The sequence below is a fragment of the Athene cunicularia genome (assembly GCF_003259725.1).
Source record: "Athene cunicularia isolate RWA chromosome 1 unlocalized genomic scaffold, athCun1 chr1_part1, whole genome shotgun sequence".
NCBI classification, from domain to species: Eukaryota; Metazoa; Chordata; class Aves; order Strigiformes; family Strigidae; genus Athene; species Athene cunicularia.
The window spans coordinates 2,394,906-2,409,393 of NW_020799091.1; the positions used below are offsets into that span (position 1 = coordinate 2,394,906).

The following is a 14,488-nucleotide window of genomic DNA, read 5'->3' on the forward strand; positions in this document are numbered from 1 at the left end:
GCAACGGGCAGGTAAGGCGAGCCCCGGTCGTGGGGAGAGGGGGGGCGGCTTGTCCCTGCACACAGCCCCCCCACATCCCCCCCGCCGATGCTGCCCCCTCCGCCGGGAGGCAGCTCCGCGCCCTGTCCCGGGGGGGGTGGGGTCCAGCCTCCCCCTCAAGGGATGCTCAGGGCACCTGTGGCTTTGGGAATCGGGGGCAGCTGTACTGAGGAAGGGGGTGGGCTGGGTGTATAACACTATTTGGGGGCAAAAAAACGTGAAAAGCAGGCACGCACCTCCTCCCCTGCGCTGCCTTGCGTGGAGCGCGTTGCCCTTGCCTTTAGCGAGCACTGGTGTGAGGTTTAGCTTTTGGGGATGTGAAAGCTGGGGTGCTTGAGGCTGGGGCATCTGGAAGTTGTACCCCAGATGGTTAAAAGCCCGCAGCTGCTCCCAGTTCGGCTTGTTTCTGCTGGCAGAGCCAAGCTGGACAGAAACTTTCAGCGGCGGGGCCTCGGTGCTGGCTGGAGAGCAGGATTTCTGTGCCGGGGAAAAAATCCTGAGGTTTCAGTATTGTTCTTTGTTCCATTTTTTTTTTGGTACAAACCCAAGCGCTTTTAGTAAGTTGCGTGGAAAGTTAAGGCAAGAGAGAGCTCCTGCCCCCGGGGCAGGCCAGGCTGCTGCTGGGGCACAGGGAACTGAGGTCTCTTCAGGTTTCCAGGCAGGGATATGGATTTAGATTTCCCCTATCCCGGGGGTGAAAGGCATCATCCCTTTCTTCCTGCCCTGAAAATGTTATTTTGGACTAGAGGAATAAGCCCGGTGCTTTCTACTGGAGGGTTTTCCATTAGAAGTGGTTCTGGTTCTCCATCCCCCCACCTCCCGCTCCAGCAGCTGCCAGGTGAGCCCAGGTTGCTCACCTGGCCCTGCAGACCCACCCGTGTGTAATACTTGGATTTATTACTAATTATTTATTACTAATTATCATTCTGTTTCTGCCTGGATGCTGCGTTAGCTCTGAGCTTGGTGGGGAGCGGGGGCAGACGTGGCAAATGGAGATGAAAGCAGGGCAGCGAGCACGGCGGGGAGCCGAGGATGCTGTTAAATCCTCAGCTGCTTTTCTTGCTGCATCCAACAAGAACCGTGCTGCAGACTTTCCCCGGGGTGCCTTTCATCTCCATCTACTCTCACATTTTTAGGGAGCTCGGATCCCCCTCCCAGCCTCAGCCTGGTGTCCAGATGTGCTGAACTGGTGTTATACTGGGGTGAGGGAAAGACAGCAGCTGCGTCTCCCACCCCACGCTCTGCACGTGGTGGTGGGTAGGTAGCCCAAGGCAGGTGCAGAGGGCCTGGCTGGCCATGCTGCTCGGCAGAGCAGTGAGTGAGGAGGGAGAAGCTTACAGATGCAGGCAAGAGCAGGTATCACCTGTTGGGGCTGTAGGAGAAGCAGCAGAGCCTGGCATGGATGGAGGAGCAGTGCCTGATCTGGATGCTCTCCGCTTATCTCCCGCTCGATGCAACATCTTGGTACAGGCACATCTATCCTGGCACGATCTATATTTCCCCTCCCTTCACCAGGAACATCAGCTGCCTACTAAAGTAATTCTTTAACATGAATCACCTGGGGCTCAGCTCTAGCTCATGAGGCAGGCAGCAGGGTTGTATAACCCAAGAGGGACCAATGTTTGATACACCCTCCACCCTCGGGAGCTGGATGGGACGTCTCGATCCCCTCTGCAAGGGATGCGTGTTTATAAATGCTGCTGCGTGTGTAGGGGCTGGATTGCTCAGTGTCTGGTGCCTGCCAGGAGCCATATGCCAGAATGGGTTGGGAAAAACTTTCTTCTTGGCAGCAGAGTTGAGGATCAAGGCATTAGCGCAAGGAAAAGCAGGTTCTGAGGAAGGCAGTGGGGCTTGCTGTAGCAGGCCCTGCTCAGAGTAGCAACCAAGCCCCTTCGTCATGTTCTAGGGACACCGCACGTGACACGCAGAAACAACAATCCTGTCTGCAAAACGGTGACATGTAAAGAAGGGGCAAAGTGGCATACCAAGGCACTTGGGAGGTTCATGGCAGAATCCAGTCCAACCCTGATCTTTGCCACCAGCCCCAGGTCCTTGCCTGTTCTGGCAAGAAATGACTTAGGTGGGACTTTGATGTGCCCACAAGCCCAGCAGAATCCCTGCTCGGCTGCTGTCGTCTATTCAAGGGAGCTCTTTCATGGTGAACTACCATGGGCATCCTCAAGCCCCCGGGGTGGAAACGCAGGACTGTTACCAAAGGGACCTGTGCTGGGCCGACCTGGAGCTTTGATCTCATTTTTAGGCAAAGAATATGCTACAGATCTCCCTTACCTGGACTTGATGAGGCTTTACCCACTCAGTGAAGTATGTCAGTGGAGAAGACTCCTGCCAGGGGCTAGGGGAGATGGCAAAGGGCCCCATGCAGGAGAGCTTCAAACTGCTTAAAGCTTTTAAAGGAAGATCTGAGATCATGCTCATTCTTCATGCCAAGATTCAGCTGCAAAACCAAGCTGAGAGGCACCATCCGTCAGGGTTGAATGAGATGCTTGGCCGGAGGGAACTGGCTGACCTCAGGGATGAGCTGCAGGGTGTGGGGATGTCCCCTCGGACATACACCAGGCCATACAGTGCGGTGCTGTACGGCTGGGCTTTGTGCTATCTTTGGAGGTTGAATCATTTTGGGATGGCTGAGACTGGGGTTTCAGGGCTGGTTTGCTCGTGGGTGCCTCTGAGGGGGTTACAAAAAGGCAAGGGGTAGCAGGCAAAGGGTGTTGGTGGGACAAAGGTATGGAAGAGTTAATGTGGAAGGACCGAGCTCTGAGATATCTGGTGCTTGAGAGGGATTAACTCAGCCTGGAGCAGGTGCAGGGAAGCAGGACTCTGAGGCTGATCAGGGGGATGGAGAGCGGTTATACAAGGCTATAAAAGCCCAGAGAAACAAAGGCGGAGAGGGGATGTGCTTGCTGCCTATAAATACATCCAAGGAGTGAACACCAGGGAGGCAGAAGAGCTGTTTAAACTGGAGAACAGTGCTGGCGTGGGGGAAAAATGGGTGTGAATTTTACCTTGGGAGACTTATGTAGAGGCTCTGCAACTGCACCCCATCAGAGGAGGGTAGGAGGGTGGGAATTAGGACACATCACCTTCCTTCTAAGGTGTTTGACTGTGATATAAAGAGCATTTAGGGCTTGTCGTGGTAGGAGGCTGGGACTGTCTGGTCCAGACACCCTGTCCTGGTATCTCCTTTGGGAAGGGCTGTGTTAGCTGAACGGGTCTCTCCACCAGACCAGGCATGAAGCAGATGAAGCCCAGCCATATCACCAAGCTAATTTTTCTCTTTGATTATGCCTCAGGGAAAAAAAAATATCCATCTCTCCCTTCTCTGGTCTTTGCACAGATTAGTAACAAAGCATCAATGCTTTAAGAAGGCTTTGGATCTGATCCCAAGAGCAGATTTAGACAGTGTTTGTGCTTTGGTATGATACTAAGAACGGGTGCATCGTCTAAGTCTGGTCATGCTTGTGCATTCATTACCAGATAATTCTGGCCAATTTAGAGGTGCCAAGACCCCTCTCCTAACGCTTACTCCAAGCAGAGCAGCAGCAGGTATTAATATGTGGAGAATGAGAAGGATGCAGCTGTGCCTTGAAGGCTGGGATCAGGCATACTCCCCCCTCCTCCTCCTCACTAATCTCTAGAGGTGTCAGCTCCTTTCTCTGCAGATGTCCAGAGGTGAAACCTTTTCCATACCTGCCGGGGGGTTTCAGCCCTTAGAGAGGCATCCATCATCCTATGCTCATGCCGTGGTGTCATGGGGCGCACTTGGGTACCATTTATCTGCTTATATCTTCATGCCTGAGCCTACACCTGCTCTGCTGAGCTGCTTGTGGAGCACAAAGGCTCAACAACGGGCTTGTGTTGACCTGCTTCAGGCCAGGCAGTGCTCCTCCAACTCCTGACCCCGCAGGCAGCATCCTGGATGGGGAGTGAGTGCGGTGATTACTCCGGCTCTGCTCACTTCCAGCTGATTACCCAGGAAGAAAGGGTCGGGCTCTGGGCGCTGCAGAAAATGGACACAGACCCGTTGGCTTCATGGGCGCTGCTTTTCTCCTCTGTGGAGCATCTGTCTGGCAGAAACATTAACCCTTCCCCTGCTCTTAGCTCTCCCCTTCGCACCGGGGAGTCTTTTCATCCGTGGGTTATTCCTGCTAAATTAGTTTACACTGTAGGAGAGACCCCCATTCTGGTGCCTCGATACAGGGGTAACTTCTTGGGGTCATGGTGGAAATAGGAAGGGTTGCCATTGAGTTTTTCACCCCCTCTGGGAAAAGATCCATTCCACTCCACCCTCTGGGACCGGGAAGGTTTCAACAGCTTTCTCCTTGCTGCATGGTGCATTAGTTTCCAGCTGGTATTGCAGATCTTTATGCTTTGGGGATCCTCCTGTGCTGGAGACGTGACAGATGATACCCCTGCAAAGCCGTGCTGGGAGCCCGTGGGCTTTGCAGCTCCTAGGGGAGAGAACCAGCTCCTTTGGGCCTGATCCAGCCCTTCAGAGAGGGCTGGGCTGAGCTCCTCACCCCCCGCCTGCTCGTGCATCCTGTAGGCAGCTTTCATGTGCTCTAGGGGGTATGTCCCAATTCAATAACGCTTTGACACGTTTTACCTTAAAATACTCTTCCGGCACAGAAAAGTGCTTCCTGCCCCTTGGTTTGCCCTTGTGCAAAAATGACCAGTTTTAGTCCTCCCGCTGTGCATCTGAGCATCATCTCTGCTCGCTTGTGTCCTGCGATTTCAATTGGTCTGGAATGTAGGTGAAGGGGAGAGGGGACGGTAAAGCATCCCAACCACCTTGATGCTGGGAAACGTTAATGGGGAGCTCTGAAACAATACGTGGGAGAGGGTTTCTTTTCCCCACAGTGCAGGAACCTCCTTAGCTTATCGGGCAAATGGTCTCCTTGGCTGGCTGCAGCTTGTCCTCAGATGAGGGAGGCTGCAGCCCTCGTTTATTCAAGGTTTATCCTGTAATCTGGCCATAACTAATCAAACAAGGCTGCAGCAGCCTGGGGCAGGGCTGTGCTTTTACCATCAGGGAAAGGGACACGTAAATAGTGCTTTTCACTGCGTTACACCCTGACAGGCAGCAGGTCTCTGATTGCTGGGTGAAAAGGGCAGTGCTCCAGCTCTGCTCCTGCCTGGCCTTCCTTTAAACCAAGATGCTTTTCCCCTTGCTGTGTTCTTGTTGTTGTTCTTGTTGGGTTTTGTTATATCTCCAGCTAATTCATACAGAGAATTCCCCGGGTGAGAAAACACATCCCTCCCTTTGCAGTGAGCACCCTCCATCCCAGTTTACGTTGCATTTCTACTGGTTTGAGGTTCCCTGTCTCACTGGTGGAGGATGCAGATGGCTCTGGTTGACTCCATCCCTTCCCAGCCTGTCCTGAGCTGTCCCACCATTGCCCCCAGACTCCTTATAAAGTAGAAGGAAGAACTCCTGTTTGTTGCTCAGAGTTCGGGGTTGGTTTGTTTTATTTTTCTGCAAGCCACACCCTGGCAAGCAAGAGCTTCCTACAAAGTATTAGCTATCTTGCTGCTCCGAAAGCCTTGCAGAGCTGGTCCTACCAGTTCTCTGAGCATGTGTAAATACTGGAAGGATTGCTGCTGGATGATTAAGGCAGGTGATTTCCCTGTCGAGCAAAGGGAAGTCTTGGACTGGTAAAAGATGCAGCTGCAAACTCTGGTTTTGCAAGGAGCCGGGCCACCTGCTGCTGTGTAGGCTCTGGATGGGGATGGTGTCTGTTGGCTGCTTGCCTGGCAAGTCTCGCCTTTGGCTGCCTGGCAGGTCTTCACGCAGGAGCAGGAGAGCAGTGATTTATTGTGTCTAACGCGGGGCTGTGGCAGGGGATGCAGCAGGATTCGGTCCCATGCATGGAGGTGAAACTCCTCCCCATGTCACAGGGTAATTTTTGTCCCAGGTCAGGGCTGCTGCAGCGTGATATCTAAAGAGAGATGGAGCAAGGACTTCCAGCAGGATGTCTTGTGGGAGAGGAGGCAGCGCCTCGGTCCCCATCCCAGAGCCCAGTGCTCAGGCCATGCCCTCCTGCTCACTGTTAACTGTGCGGTAGTGACGGGCCCTGAGCCACCTCCTGCAGACAAACCAGTGCCTGCTCCAGCTTTGGGCAGAGTTTCTGGACAGACATCGGAGCAGTGACAGATATTTTTGCTGGGATGAGAGAAGGGGTGATGGATCCAGCTGCCAGCCACGGCAGCAGGAGCAAGCACCAGTCACGCTGGGCTGCAGCAAAGCAAGAGGTCTTCAAGAGAGGAGAAAACTTCATCTGTAAGAAATCTTTTGACCAGGGTGGATGGCAGCTTTTTTATCCTGTCTGTGTAGGGTCTCCCCTGATGCTGCTGCCTGTAATCCCTTAGGGGCAGCCTCAGGAGGGCGGAGTGCCACAGGTCAGTGGATGCTCTCATAGGAGCGAAGCTTTTGGATTTTGCCCCCAAACATGAGGTTGGAGTTGCAGCAGGGTTTTGGTCTCACTGTTCATGTTTGTGGCTTGGTGATGGGTTAGTTTGACCTGAGGAACCTGCCTGAGGGCACATCTTGGGATGTTAAGGAAGCGCTAGCAAAGGGCAGGGTCTTCTGGGTTACCACAGGAAGGTCTCCAGAGGACCATGTGGAGCACATGGGTGCGGAGATCCTACCTTGCCCTCTGGACCACCTGGAGCAGGATGACGTGGGGATGTATCAGATCCCAGTGGCTGATCCTGGCACGGAAATGTGGGGAAGCCAAAGGGAGCAAAGGCAGGCACTGCACTGGAGCATGACCAAAGGTCACGTTGGGTTGGTGCATGGAGCCCTCCTACGCTTTCTGGAGGTCACTATCCCTTGTAAAATGGATGGGTCCCTCCCTGAGTATTGCTGCTGTGCACAAAGAGCAAAAAGCATCTCCATGGCAGGAGACAGCCTATCCCTGCCCCAGTGTCAGCCACAGCACACTGCAGCAGCTCTTGTGGCTTTGGCCATGCAGCTGTAGGTCATGGACCAGTTGTGGCAAATGGGAGGTGTCCATCCAACCTCCTGCTGCTTGTTAGGGGAGATGCTCAACAGGGACGTGAGGCTGAATGGAGATAACCTGTGGTGCTCAACTTTGTGACCCTGGGGGAGGAAAGCTGGCATCTCGTCCCTGCCTGGTAAAAAGCTGCAGCCTTTCAGCTCTGAGGGCAGTATGGAAAATTCCTGCCTCTGTACTAATATGCACTGCTGAAAGAAATGAAGGAATAAAGGGGAAATAGTTGGCTGAGAGGTGGGGGAAGTTGAAGCATCCAAGGCAGAAACACAACTTGGAGAGCTCACACTGGAACACCTCAAACTGGAACTTCCAGTCAGACCTTTCAGCTTGTAAGAGCTGGATGGATCCAGTGATAAAGGTTTCTAATAAATCACACAAATTTGAGGTGGTCCAATCTACCCGAAAGAGGCGTCCCTCTTCAAAAGCACTAGCAACTTGAGTTGCTATAGGACTTTAAATATGACTTCTGTGATACTTTAGAAGAGCCACAGAAAGAAAAGCTCATTAAAGACAGGGAGGAAAATGGAGGTAAAATTAAAAAAAAAAAAAAATGGAGCTCAATGTAAGGCAGATCTTCCTGACCCAGACTGAAAGTTTTGCAGACCAGGGGAATGCTCCTAGGCAGTACCCAGGTGGATATTTGCTGTTGTGACCATGGGACTTATAGGATGTGCAGCTCAGGAAGGGGCTTGCAAGCGGATTATGAGCCTATCAAAGGGAAAACTGAAAATGGAGAACCCAAGCTGGAGGAAGGCAAGGAGCAGAACGACTCAGTGCTTTTATTCAAGTCTAGATCAGGCAAAGACAAAATACTAAAACTGTTAGGCAAAGCTGGGTGATGTTATCTTGGCAGAGGTTTGAGTCCTGCCTTGGGGCCAGGAGCTGTAGTGTTGGGGCAGAGCCTGGAGTGTGGAGCCCATTTAGGGGCAGTGGGGAGCTGCCATTGTCTGCAATTGCAGGTGATGTTTGGATCTGGCTTGGTTTGAACTGGAGCAGGTCAAGGGACGCGTTTCTGGTACGGCCAGGGGTCTCTCAAGAGGAGACATGAAGGACTTGGTTGTATCTCTAGGCCTCCAAGGCGAGAGAGTTTCGGGCTCTGCTTGCACCAAGGGGTGAGGATGAGGGAGAAATAAGAAACCCGTAGCCCTGAGGACGGTGCTGGTGTTATGATGTGATCCGGGCTGAAGCTGCAGGAGGAGGGATGCTTTAGATCAGCCAGGGGCACAAACTGCACAGCTACTCTGGGAGGGATGATCTTGTAGGATCCAGCTGCCTTCATTCAGTCTCTTACAGAGTAGCTGCAGCCCCATTATCTCTTCTGCTCCTCCGGCATGCTCCTCCGCATCTTTTGAAGTTCAATTGCTTTAATTATCCCAGAGGCTGCAGAAGCTATTGAAGGCAGATCATTTGCATGGAGACGTGCTGCATTTTATCTGTGCTAATGATGAGTTTTCTGAATGAATTTGCCCATTACCCAAACCTCTTAAGGAAGCATCTCTGTAACCCATAATGCCTCAGGAAAAGGCTCTTCAGGCGTCCTCAAGCAATGCCCCGTGACCCTGCTGTCCTTCCCTCTAGCCACATCACAGAGGTACAGGTCCATCTTCAGACTATAATATTTTTGTCCAGCTGACAAAAAAACCCCAAAAAAACCCAAAAACAGTGCAGGTATTTTTATGTGGTGCAAAGCTTCCAGTGGAGTCAGTGTGACTGGATTTAGAAGAAGCTGGTCCAGACATTCAAGTAGAAGCTCTGAATAAATAAATAGAAATACATGTTCAGTCCACTCCTGCAAAGATAGCATCTTTTTTTTTTTTTTACATTTTTAAATTTTTAATGCAAAAAGTGATCAAAATGGGTGCTGATAAGGGCACAGCGCTCCTGTTACCTCGTGGGGTGGGTGGTCTGTGTCCAACGCAATGCATGTGTGGGGCGACATCCCTCTTGGGATAAGGAAGGCTGGACAGCCGCAGATGGAGGTGGCTCTATCCTGCATGTGCAGCTCTGCTCCTCCTAGGCTGTATTTCTCTGATGCCTGAAAACTGGCTCCGTATGAGCCATGCCATGTCTGAACTTAGACCTTGCTAGATGATACCAGCCCCACATCCCTGTGCAGCTCCATCCTGGCTCAGGCTGCCGTATATAAACCTGGGGGAGCCCTGGAGAAGGTTCCTGCTGCCAGCAAGGTGTTGTCGGGAAGCTCCAGGGCTCCTGAGGGAACTCAGGAGTGCTTTGTTATTGCTGGTGCTCTGAGCTGCTCCTTGCAATTATTAACCAGGGTCACGGTTGGGGTGCTGGGGCGTGGAGGGTTAGCAAAGCCGTGGCTTTTCTCCAGGGGCTGGGCATTAGCAAAGCCTGTTAATTCACCTTTCAGTGCTTGTCCTGCAACTTCTGCTGATCTGCAAGTGGTTTTAACCCTGCTGTGGCTTGGGGAAGGAGCCTAATGTAAACGTTGTCGTTCCATGGTAAGGCTGGCTCAGGGCTTGAACAGCACCTGGGGACGTGCTGGGGGGTACCCAAAACGGAGGTTCTGTGTTCTCCCCAAACCTTGAGGGTGTTGGGGTGAGCTAGACCCAGAGTGGTGAATATCTTCAGCTCCTCTCTGCTTCTTTCAGCTGAGGCTGGCTGCCTGCTGGCATGTCAGAGCCTCCCTTTTCCCCCTGCTTTTGGGTCTGTCCTTCTGCCATCTCCTTTTGCTGTTCTTCTACCCCTGTCCCTGCTTGTCCTGAGTCTCTCCAGCCGGTCTGGTGGGGGATGCTGCCAACATCTTTGCTTTGAGCTCGTTACTCCTGCCCGTGCCAGGATGCCTTCAGACATATGTCCTGGTCCCATCTGACCTTAACGTCTGTCTTGAGCAGAAGGGCCAGAGTCTGGCTGGTGCCACAAACGCATTTTGTGTGCAACGCTCTCGCCAGGCAGAGCTTGCCGCCAACGCAGGGTTGTGAGGGTGTTTACAGTGCAGGGCTGCCCTCTCTTCCTGCAGCTCCAACAGCGACTCCGTTTGCAAACGGTGACTCATATCTGCAAGGAATGAGGAACTCCCGAGGCCAAAGGCGTCCCCCGGTGTGAGTTATCCAAGCGAAAGGGAACAACTGGCCATCACACGCCGCTGGCTCCTGCAGGAGATGGGTGTCCAAGGATGGCCAGACCCTCCCGTTAACTCCAGCCTTCCCAGGAAAAAAAACCACAATCAAACAAACAACAAATGCTGCACCTCCATGCAAACCTGCTGGGTCTCTCCCTGTGCCATCTTCTTGCCATTAAGCAATGAAGGAGCAATGTTTGAGATGAAAAAAAAAAAAAAAACACGGAGAGAATAAAGCAAGCATGATAAAAATCAGAGTGGTGCTGGAAACAGCCTCCAAATGTGACATCTGACCTTGACTGTTGATTTTGTTGCAGATATTGCTAGCTGGGCTCGCTTTGCTAATACAGAGTCACTTGCAGTAGTTTTCTGCTTAGGACAAGTGACCCTGGCCCTTTCCCGGGCTGTGCTGAAAATGCACTTTTTAGTGAAAGATTGCATTTTTCTTGAGGTTTTTACAGTAATAGCCAGCTGTTGGACAACACCTTCCTCTGTAGGTTTCAGATTGCTTTGCAGAAGGGATCAGGATCCCTGCGGATGGAGAGGGATGCTTTTTCCCACTCTATAGAGGAGCGGGAGATACCATCAGGGAACATTTGCCATTCTTACGTGCTTGTAAAAAGCCGTTATCGATGCAGCGGGTTTAGTCACTCAGAACAACCAGCCCTTAAAGCATCGGGATTTTTTTGAGACTAAATCCACTCCATCTACACCAAGTTTTTTAAAAGGGGGATGTCTTATCCTCTTGTGCACACACGCCAGATTAACGCTCTGGCTGAAAGGTGCTGTGTTCAGGTGTCTGGATTTAGACCCTAGCTGTGCTGCAGCAAGTCACTGGCAAACATCAGAGCTTGATATGAATATAATTAAGAACAAAAATGGTTGTTTCACCTTTAGCCTAGTGGAGTTTTAGCCCTTAGATGAGAACAGAGATACTACCGGATAAAGCGGAGAGATAAAAGCTAGAAAGGAACATTCAGTCTTCCGTTCTTCAGCAGTTTTATTTCAGCAAGTGACCTCTGTAAATGCTCAGTAATTTGCATTTTGGCTAAAGCAGCTGCTCTGCTCAGAAACATCTGGAGATGAACTACCTATGACTCCCCACAGGAAATAGCTCCCCTGGTTAACCGCAGTCAGTTTGAGAAGAAATGATGTCTTGTTTTCTAATTTTCATCAGTGTGGCTTCACCTTCCAGGCCTTGTGGACGCTGCTAATGCAGGATGCTGCGCAGTGCTGCTGGCTCTGGGCCGTGCCTCTTGAAGTCCAAAGCGAAGCTTCAGTAGATGCAGCTCAGACCTGCTGTGGACCATGTGCTGACGGTCCTGGTGGCCTTTCAATAGGATTGTCACTTTGTAGCCCATGACTTGAGGCTTTTTTGTTCATAGAGGTGTTGGCTAAGAGGTATGAAGTGCTTATCTCTTATATTATGAATACGAGATTAAATGATGACTATAATTATGAGATTATATTATAAATATAATTTCTTATATTATGAAGTGTTTGGTGTAGAAAGTGACTCATGGTTCAATGGCATCTTCCCTGCGTTGTGGAGAAAGGGTTTATACAGCTGTTCCTGTGTCAGCAGTGTTTCCTCTGCTGAGCTGGACTTTTCGTGTTGGTAGATGGAAGGGCAGTCCTAGTGTTTTCCCATGTCTGTCAATGGAAACACCAAAGGAGGGTGGAAAAAACCAATTTAAATATCATTTTTAGAAAGAGCCTGGCTGCTTTGAACACCTTGCTGTTGGGCTGCAGTGTTGTAGGTTGCCCCTATAAGATGGCAACTGGTTGGGGCTTGGGCAAACACATGCCTGTGTCCTGCTTCATCTTCTCCTTGGCCAATCCTCTGCCTTTGCAATGATTTCTCTTGTTTAGTGAGAACAGAGCTGGAGAAAACAGGCCAGCAGATCCTGTCCTCCGAGGACAAAGGGTTTCGTCTGACCTAGAGGCAGACAACTGTAGGATCTACAAGCAAAGAGCCCTTTGCTCCTGGCCGGGGTGCAGCCTTAGGATAACACAAGCGTGGTGAGCCCATGCCAGCTAGCTGTGCTACAGGAGCCTCCGAGCTGAAGGGGAAGGAGAGGAAGCGGTTTGTGCAGGAGGAAGGAAGAGCCTTTCAGCAAGATTTGGTCCTGGCCGATGCTGGCACTTTCAATCCTTCTGGTTGCAGAGCTGAGCTGTGATCGTTACCAGCTGGCAGGAGCTGGAATGTCTGGAGGATGCTGGAGGTGAAAAGGGGGAGTCCACAACACCCCGGAGTCATAAGTCTGGCTCAGTCCTCCATCAAAATAGTTTTCTGTTTAACTCCTTCGCGGCTGGACTGAGGTTGGGCTCAGACCTGTTTCCAAAAATTCATCTCTGCGAAGGGTTGTGAGCGCAGATACCGCTCCCTGCTCGCACGCAAACACGGACACGTGCATGTGTAGGGCTGTTAATTCGGTCCAGGCATGAAAACACCCAGTTCTTGTGCTCCTGGAGTGTCCTAACTTGCTGCAAGAAGGCAAAGAGTAATTAGGCAGCCCTTGAGCATTTTAATGTGGCAAATCTGAAGTTCAGCCTGGCAAGCATGAAATGCTGCAAATTAGAGAGTGTAATGAATTTTAACACTGCCCTAAGAACATTCCCCCCGCCCCTTCCTTTTAATTATTTTGCAAGGGTTTTTTTTAAAAACATGATCCTGAACTGTGTGCCATCTCGTTCTGTTTGGCATTTCCTTTGCAACTCCAATCCATCTCCACCCTCCCATATGAGAGCAGCCCCGCAGTGAGGACAGATGGCTGTCGAGGTAACAGTCACCGTGGGGTGGGATAGCAGGGCAAGGAGTTGGCCCTTTTTCCCCCGGGTAAATTTGGGTGGAAGAAAGGCTGGAGCTGCTTGGCTGAGAGGACTGGGAGCCCCGTTCTTGTAGGGACAGGCATTGCCCAGGGTGTCTTGTGGAAGTTGGTGCTGGAAAATGCAGCTCCAAGCTGTCATTGCAGAGCTGCCTGGGGAGGAGCAGTAATTTTATGAATGAGCAGCCAAGTGCCAGCCCTTGGCCACGGGACAGGCTGCAGAGCAGCATCAAGCATCTCCCACGTCAAACCCATAACTCCTGCCCTAACGCGAGCGTGGCTTTTAGAAAGGCGCCAGACCTCCCTCTCCTCCTCTCCAGGCTCTCTTCCTAAATCTCGCTGGTTCTTTCTGCACAACCTCCAGTGGAAATGTCCTTTCCCATCTGTCAGGCCACTCATGCACTAGTCCGAGCAATTCATCTTGTATCTCAGATAGCAGCATCCTCCTCCTCTCTCAGCCTGTTGTATTCGTGCAGCAGGCAGCTCCCAACCCTCCTTCCCCAGCAGAGCTGCTTTCCCCGTGTCTCTCTGCAGCAGTGAGTGCTGTCACTGTGAACGTCCTGCCTGACTGTCACTCAGAAGGAGCTCATTCACTGCCCAGATGTCCCAGTGACCTTCCTGGGGACAGCTCCCTTGCCCTTCACCCTCTTTCTCTGCTGAAAGTCCAGAGACTCGCTCGTTCCCTGGTCCTCCTAGCTGGATGGATGGATGGATGGATGGATGGATGGATGGATGGATGGATGGATGGATGGATGGATGTTTTGACTACCTGACTGGTTCCCTAACTGCTCAGTGAGGCTGGCTGCTTTTCTGCAAGGAGTAAATGTGGTCTACTCTTCAGGTTTTGATATTGGGCCGTTCATTTTTAAGGCTTTTCTGAGGGCAGGTGAGGCACTTGGGCCTCTTTGTAGCATCTGGGAACTGGTCATGATGCCAAGGAGAAAATCCCATGAGCGTCGCTGTAAACCCTTTACACCCCAGCACCTCAGTGCATTGTTGAGCTGCCTTCAAAGGCTCCTGTATGAATTAATACTTCTGTAACTGGCCTTATGCAGGCAAGGTCCCAGACATCTTTGGCCTGCAAGCAGAAATGTTATAAACTATAAAATCTCAGATTAATAATCCTGGAAGATTATCACTGGAACGCTCACTGTGTATGAGAAGAGGAGGCTGAGGGGAGACCTCATCGCCCTCTACAGCTCCCTGACAGGAGGGTGCAGAGAGGGGGGATGAGCCTCTTTAACCTAGTAGTAAGCGACAGGACAAGAGGGAATGGCCTCAAGTTGCACCAGGGAAGGTTTAGACTGGATATCAGGAAGCATTTCTTTGCAGAAGGGGCTGTTGGGTGTTGGAATGGGCTGCCCAGGGCAGGGGGGTAGTCCCCGGGATCTCTGGAGGGGTTGAAGAGTCGGGTCGACATAGTGCTGAGGGATCTGGTGTAGTTGGGAACTGTCAGTGCTGGGTTAACAGTTGGACTGGATGATCTTCAAGGTCCTTTCCAA

At 51.5% G+C, this 14,488-nt stretch overlaps 1 protein-coding gene across 2 annotated transcripts in view; it reads left to right on the forward strand.

Annotated features, from left to right (window-relative positions):
- Positions 1-6: 6 nt before the first annotated feature.
- Positions 7-14,488, forward strand: part of CAPN5 (calpain 5) — a 58,850-nt gene continuing 44,368 nt past the window's right edge. For both annotated transcript variants that reach the window (XM_026848774.1, XM_026848782.1), the window contains exon 1: positions 7-11. The gene's annotated coding sequence lies outside the window, so the exon portion shown is untranslated. The remainder of the gene's footprint in view (positions 12-14,488) is intronic.